Below are 6,907 nucleotides of genomic sequence, written 5' to 3'. Positions count from 1 at the left end.
AGAAAACAGCTCTGCAGAAGGAAAACCCGAGATTTTTGTCAAAATTCAAGCTTGAAATGAGAAAAGTAGTTAAAGCTCGTGTCCAAGGTTACCAGGGTTCTTGAAAGTATTGATTTTGGAGTTTTTCAAACGCATTATAGATCTGTTAATGGTGGAGCAATCTGTTTGAATTCAGAATCTGATCATCTATTTCATAGTCCATGGAGGACAAGATATTCCCTGCTTGGTCTAAAACTGTTGAAGAATGCTTAGAAGAATATGATGTGAGCTTAGAGAATGGTTTAAATTCTCATGAAGTGGAAAAACGAAGTCAAATATATGGATGGAATGACCTCCAGAAGAAAAATTGGACACCTTTGTGGAAGCTGGTAGTGGAGCAATTTGATGATACAGTTGTTAAAATACTTCTGCTAGCAGCTGGCATTTCATTTCTTCTCGCCTACTTTCATGATAATGTGTCTTCTGAGGAGGGCATAACAGCCTATGTAGAACCCCTGGTCATTCTCCTGATTCTCATCCTCAATTCCATTGTTGGAGTATGGCAGGAGAATAATTCTGAGAAGGCTTTGGAAGCTCTCAAAGAAATGCAATCTAATGATGCAAAGGTCTTGAGAGATGGACATTATGTTGTAGATCTTCCCTCCAGAGAACTTGTTCCAGGAGATATAGTGGAACTGAAGGTGGGAGACAAGGTTCCTGCAGACATGAGAATTGTGTCCCTCAAGACATCCACCTTTAGGATGGAGCAGAGCTCCCTGACCAGAGAGAGAGCATGCCTGTGGTCAAAAGAACATATCCAGCCACCTTGTGTGATTGTGAGTTGCAGTCAAAAGAATGCATGGTGTTTGCAGGAACTACAGTTACCAATGGTTGCTGCACATGCATTGTTGTGAGCACTGACATGTTTACAGAAATAGGTAAAATTCAGGCACAAATTCAGGAAGCTTCAATGGAATGTCATGATACCCCTTTGAAAAGAAAGTTAGATGAATTTGGTGAAAGACTGACAACAATGATTGGTGCCATTTGTATTCTTGTCTGGATCATGAACTGCAAATATTTTCTTTCATGGGAAGTCATAGATGGGTGGCCAAAAAAAATCAGGTTTTCCTTTGAGAAATGTACGTACTACTTTAAGATTGTTGTTGCTCTGGCAGGTTGCTGCTATACCAGAGGGATTGCCTGCTGTGATTACTACATGTTTGGCTCTTGGCACTCGTAAGATGGCACAAAAGAATGCCCTTGTGCGTAAGTTACCGAGCTTGGAGACTTTGGGTTGCACCACAGTGATTTGCTCTGATAAGACAGGTACTCTTACAACCAATCAGATGTCTGTCAGTGAGTTTATATGTATAGGGCACAGTGCTGGTTCACTTAGAGAGTTTACTATTGAAGGAACAACATATAATCCTGAGGATGGAAAAATATTGGATTGGCTTGCACATAATATGGGGGAAAATTTAGAAACTCTGGCAGAAGTTGCTGCAGTTCGCAATGATGCAGGGATATCTTGTCAAGGTCACCAGTTCCATGCTACTGGTATTCTCACTGAGGCAGCCTTGAAGGTATTGGTTGAAAAAATGGGAGTTCCAGACCCAATGGCAGGTGATACAAGTGCCATTATCAATAGTGGCACAGTGAAATTGGGCAATTGTGATTGGCGGATACAAAGATCAAAGAGGCGGGCTTTATTGGAGTTTGATTGTGATCGAAAATCCATGGGTGTTATTGTCATGGAACCAATGGGACAAAATCGTCTGCTAGTGAAGGGCGCCATGGAAAATTTGCTTGAAAGGAGTGCTTTTCAACAACTTGCAGATGGATCAGTTGTTGAAATAGATGATGCATCAAGGGAATTACTCTTGAGTAAGTTTCATCAAATGAGTTCAAAGGCTTTGCGTTGTTTGGGACTTTCTACAGGAAGTTTAGAGAAAGGGCAGCAGAAGGAGAAATTGGTCAAGATTTTAGCTAAGGAGGCAGCACCTATGTTGGCCACCCTAAGCGCATCCATCCCCTCCATGAAAACTCATTTTTTTCAGGGTTCAGACACAATTTAGTCATGGTTCAACCTTCTACAGGAAGCTACAGGACTTTCTACAAGAAGTTCTGTATTTTTACCAGAAACATCCTGTAGAAGCCTTTGGGCAGGGTAGAATCAAGTATGGAGAGGGATTTGAAGCTTGAAGTCTGTTGAGGAGGAATGCAACCACTCTTCTCTTCCATCCTCCATGGGTTTATTCTCCTTTCACCGCCATTTCAACCATCATATTAAATATACTTACACAATCATACCAAGGTTGAGAATTCTCTAGGAAAAGGAGCAGACAGTGGGAAGAAGCAGAGAGAAAAGCATGGTTTTCATGACAGAGAAGAGGACATCACTTCAGGAGCTTGGCATGACAAGGAGGCCACCAGGGCCATCAAAGATGAGGAGATAGATTGGTTGCTCAGAGGATGAGCAACACTTTCAGTAGGGGGGTGATGATGAGCCCCAAAAATGGATAGTTATTTGGGCTCATTCAACCTCCTAATTCAACTTAATCCACCATTCTCATTAGTTTATTGCATGTTTTTATTATATTTATGCTAATAGAGTGAATTGGGTTAGTCATTATGCCAACAAGTCTAATGGGTGCTTTGTGTAGCCTTTTTGGTCAACTTGGAGACAAAATTGAAGGTTTTAATGAGCACTTGGCAGCCAAATTCGTGGGAGAACAAGGGAGAGGATTTGTAGGAAGGTGTCCCCTTCATTTATGGGCCCTTACCTCGAATTCTCCACCATCAGCTCGGAGTTCAAAGGCCACCAAATCAATTAGCACAAGGGCAGCCAAGCAAGTCAAGTAGGACTGTTGTTAACTACAAGTCTTGGGCAGCCGAGTCCCTAAAGTTTAGGAGGACTGTTGGGGTCCTCAATTTGTATAAATAAGAAGGCTTAGGGCCTCATTTTGGTTAGCTGGTGGTTAGCTAGTGGTTAGTCATTTTGTAGACAATTGTTAGTCATTTTGTAGGCAGAAGTTAGCTAGTTTGGAGTTCGATTTTTATGCAGTAGATTAGCTTTGCTTTCAGCACATTTTCAAGTTCCCATTGTGGACAGTTTTGATGTAACTCTTCTTTTCTTGCTCAATAAAGATGAATCCAGCTTTGCACCAGCTCTAAATCTCTCTTAGGAGGCTGTAGCTCTTAGGGTTGGGCCCATCCCAAGCGTCCAGTACCTCCTTTGTTTACTTTCATGTGTCTTTGCTGCATTCTTAGAGTAAAATCTGCTATTTAGATTTAAAACTTGTTGTGTTATTTAGGTTGCTTTTGATGATTAAAGTAGATTTTCATGTTTAGATCGATTTGGATAGATTAATAACATAAAGGATCCTTGGATAAAGGGGCTCAAGCACCTCTGATCTTACCTCTCCCTCAATGGGCTCGTGAGTTGGGACAAAGGTGACCTTGGTGCCCACAAAAACGTTGTTTTGCTTCACCATGCAAGTATTAGTGTTGGATTCTTAGTTGTCAAACTTGATATCAGTTTTGACTGCATGCTTAGGGTTATGATTGCTTAGTTGCATAGTTAGTTCATCTGATTTTGTGCAAATAAACTTCTGTTCCATTTCTTTTGCTATTATCTAGGTCAGATTAGGTCAAGGTAATTAGGTTCTTGATTTTCCAAGTCTTCATTTGTTAAATTCGAAAAATAACTTGCAGAGCACCTATTATCCTTCTCTATCTACCCATAATCCATCAGATAATCTGCTCCAACCCTTAGTCTATGATTTGTACCCTTCATTTGCCATACTTTCCCCACCTTGCCCTAATTCCTACATTCGTGTGCATCATCACTTCCTCCATCCTTGAACAAATCCAATTGCTCCTTAGCCTCATCCACCAAGTCCTAGACCTCTTCACACCCCTATTTCACCTCCATACTCATTCCTCCATCTTTTTCCCTCCATCCATGCTCCAAAATCCCATTTCGAAACATCCTGTAGAAATCCTGAACATCCTGTAGAACCCCTGCAGACTTCCTGTAGAAGCTCATAAACATGGTTTCTTGGCAGCTAAACTTTGTGAGACTCTTTGGAAGGGTGTTAGGGACCCCTTAGACCCTCTCTGAACCTTCCCAACCTTTCCCAAGCATTTCTCCTCCTTGATCCACCTCTGCACAGTCAAAAATAGTTAGAAGCACATGCATGATAATTCCAACAACTTAAAAAAAAATACAAAAAGATGTTTTCTTCAGATAGAGGTAGTCTGGACACATTTATTTTACCTTCATAGAAGTAATGACATCTCTTTTAGTAGTTTGCATGCTCTCCTTTGCATCAATAGGACTAGCTGGTAGAATTAGGGTTTGCTAGGGTTTGCATTTTTTTTGGCTTTCAGTTTCTTTCCACAAGTAGATTAGCTTCCTTTGAGTTAGCTTTCATCCATCAGTTAAAAAGCTTCTTCTAAGAGCTCATAGAAGTTGGCTTAAGCCCCTAGCGGACTTGTGCCAGCTGACCAAGTGACAGCTGCGGCAAGAGCTAGTACTTGTGCATATAGCACCGTCGCTTCCAAGTTTGTTACGAACTACCGGGTTGATAAAATTAAAGAAAGGAGTCTGAGGAGTTGCAGCATTATTGCTGCAATACTGGGGCCCACCTCTAGACTTTAATAGGAATTCATTTTTTCTGTTGAGGTGAACCAACGCTTGATGTAAATTTCTGATAATGTCCACAAACTAAGATTTTGGTGGGTTTTTTCATTTCCCAATTCAACATATAACTATTCTCCTATTGTTATAGATGGAGGGGTCTCCTCTTCAATTCTGTATTAGTCTACCTCACTTATCTACCTTTATTTGTGTCAAACACAATCAGGTATTAGTACTACATTCCTACTTTATTTATTTATTTTCAACTTTATACATTTCTAAGTATTACTGTGATGGTTCCTTGAAGCTCCATTTTGAACTTGGGCTCTGATACCATGTAATATTCCTCAATTTTTTTTTCTTTTTTTTTTTCACTAGACTATTCTTATTACTACAGGTGGCCTATTTCATTTAATCATTATCATTTTTGGGAATCCATGAATTTTATTTTTTTTCTTTTTATTATCTTTCACCCAAGCACTCTATTTGTTTCTCCTTTGGACTTACTTCCTTAGTGTTCCATATGCTTTGTTTTCCTTTCTAGCATTCATATACAAAATACCTATCTCGATCCAAGTCCCAACCCCTCTCTCCTACACACATTAAACTCTGATGATCTACTATCTCTACTAATGAAACTTTAACGCCCCCTTACCATATACTTTTATTGGCAATAGTTTTATTACTCTTAACGTATTTTCACTTTCGTATGACACATTTGGGTGACTAAGGTGATGGCTACTACACTCCTGGGCTACCATGCCACTATCTAGTTCCTGTCATGACTCCCTCCGGGGTTACTCTATTATGAATTGGCACTTGTGACCACTCCCTACACCACGTGATTTTCACATGGATCGTACTCGAACTCCTAGGAGCGGTGTAGATGGTGCGAAGGTGGTCGTACAATGTGGTTCAGTATGCCAAACCCTAACTCACACTTTGTCATTCATTTCCCCTCATTTTTCCTTGTGTTTAGCTCACAACTCATTGATAGGAAGAAAAAAGTAGGGTTTGACAGATGTTTATCTAACCAATTGCATGGACACGCCTTCAGTTTCCTCCTTTTCTCGACCATTCACACTCGACAACTTCATACTTCCAAGTTATGGTATGGTTATTTTCATTTGATTTTTCCTCTCTTCGATTCTCCTACAGGAACTACAAGTCCAATGGTCTAATGTTAATCTTTCTTCAAAACCTAAGGTTGGTCTTACTCCTATCGACCTTACTCCCTCGTTCTGGTAATGCCAATACTTCCTTTACTGGTAAGTCCTGTTTTTTTCTTCACATTTATCGGTTCACCCTCATTCTCTAAGGTTTGTTAAAGGAATTATCTTTTGTTTAGACTAAAATTTGGGAGTAACATTTTTTTTCTTCTTCCCATTTATATCATGAAGGGGAAAAGACAAACCTCTCAATTTTTTAGGAAAGGCCTGTGGCAACCTAGACATGGCTCGCCAAGGTATTTTACTTATCCCAAAGTTGGGATTTCCTTTCATTAAGAAATATGGACTTGTTTTCTTTTTTTATTTTATGTTGGTCCTCTATTAGACAATTTCCAAAACTTCAAAAAAGTTGTCGTTAATTTGAACTCGACTTGACATATTGCCAGTGATTTCCTTTCCTCCCAGGAAAAAGAATAACAGAGAGGAATCTATTTTGACATAGCACTAAGAGTAATTTATCCCTTCGTGTTTTCGTTTTATATTTTTCTTGTTTTCAAAACCCTAGGTTTGAGCAAGTTACCGCTTAGTTACTTGGTTTTTGCTCATAATTATGTGGTTGGTTCATGTGCAGGTAAGGAACCATTATGACTTCATGTTGCAATTTTCTTCCATGTAGTGAAGGATAACATTTTTTCCTTCGATTTGTCCTTTCATGAGGGTCAACAATATACATACTGTGGCCTAGGTATGGTTTCTTTATTCCTATTGTATATGCTATGAGCTAGTGTATATAACTAGAGCTGGCTATGCCTGGATATTTCATACAATTGTAACTTTCGTTTTGAGTATCGGGGTACCAAATTAATTGAAAAACCATCCTTTTTATTTTATTTTATTTTATTTCCTATAAATTCTATAAGGGACCAAAAGCTCATGATAATATATTTGTAAAGTGATTTGTTTCTAATATTTCCCTTTTCATGCTTGCCATTTTAATTTTTTTTACCCAGGCACATTGATATTCTAAGTTTTTCATAGTAAGTAGGGGATTCCTTTGGCCAATTGGAGAAAATGGATTTTCCCTACTCATTTAGGCTATTAATGAATGAATTTC

General features: G+C 39.2%; 1 pseudogene; it reads left to right on the top strand.

The window, feature by feature from the left end:
• Window positions 1-200: 200 nt before the first annotated feature.
• LOC149159442 (calcium-transporting ATPase, endoplasmic reticulum-type pseudogene) lies at window positions 201-6,441 on the top strand (annotated as a pseudogene).
• The last annotated feature ends 466 nt before the right edge of the window (window positions 6,442-6,907 follow it).

Source organism: Pinus tabuliformis, chromosome 5_2, assembly GCF_031772625.1.
Source record: "Pinus tabuliformis cultivar Carrire ecotype Pingquan chromosome 5_2, CPIR1, whole genome shotgun sequence".
Lineage (NCBI taxonomy): Eukaryota > Viridiplantae > Streptophyta > Pinopsida > Pinales > Pinaceae > Pinus > Pinus tabuliformis.
This window is presented reverse-complemented; position numbering and strand designations above follow the sequence as displayed.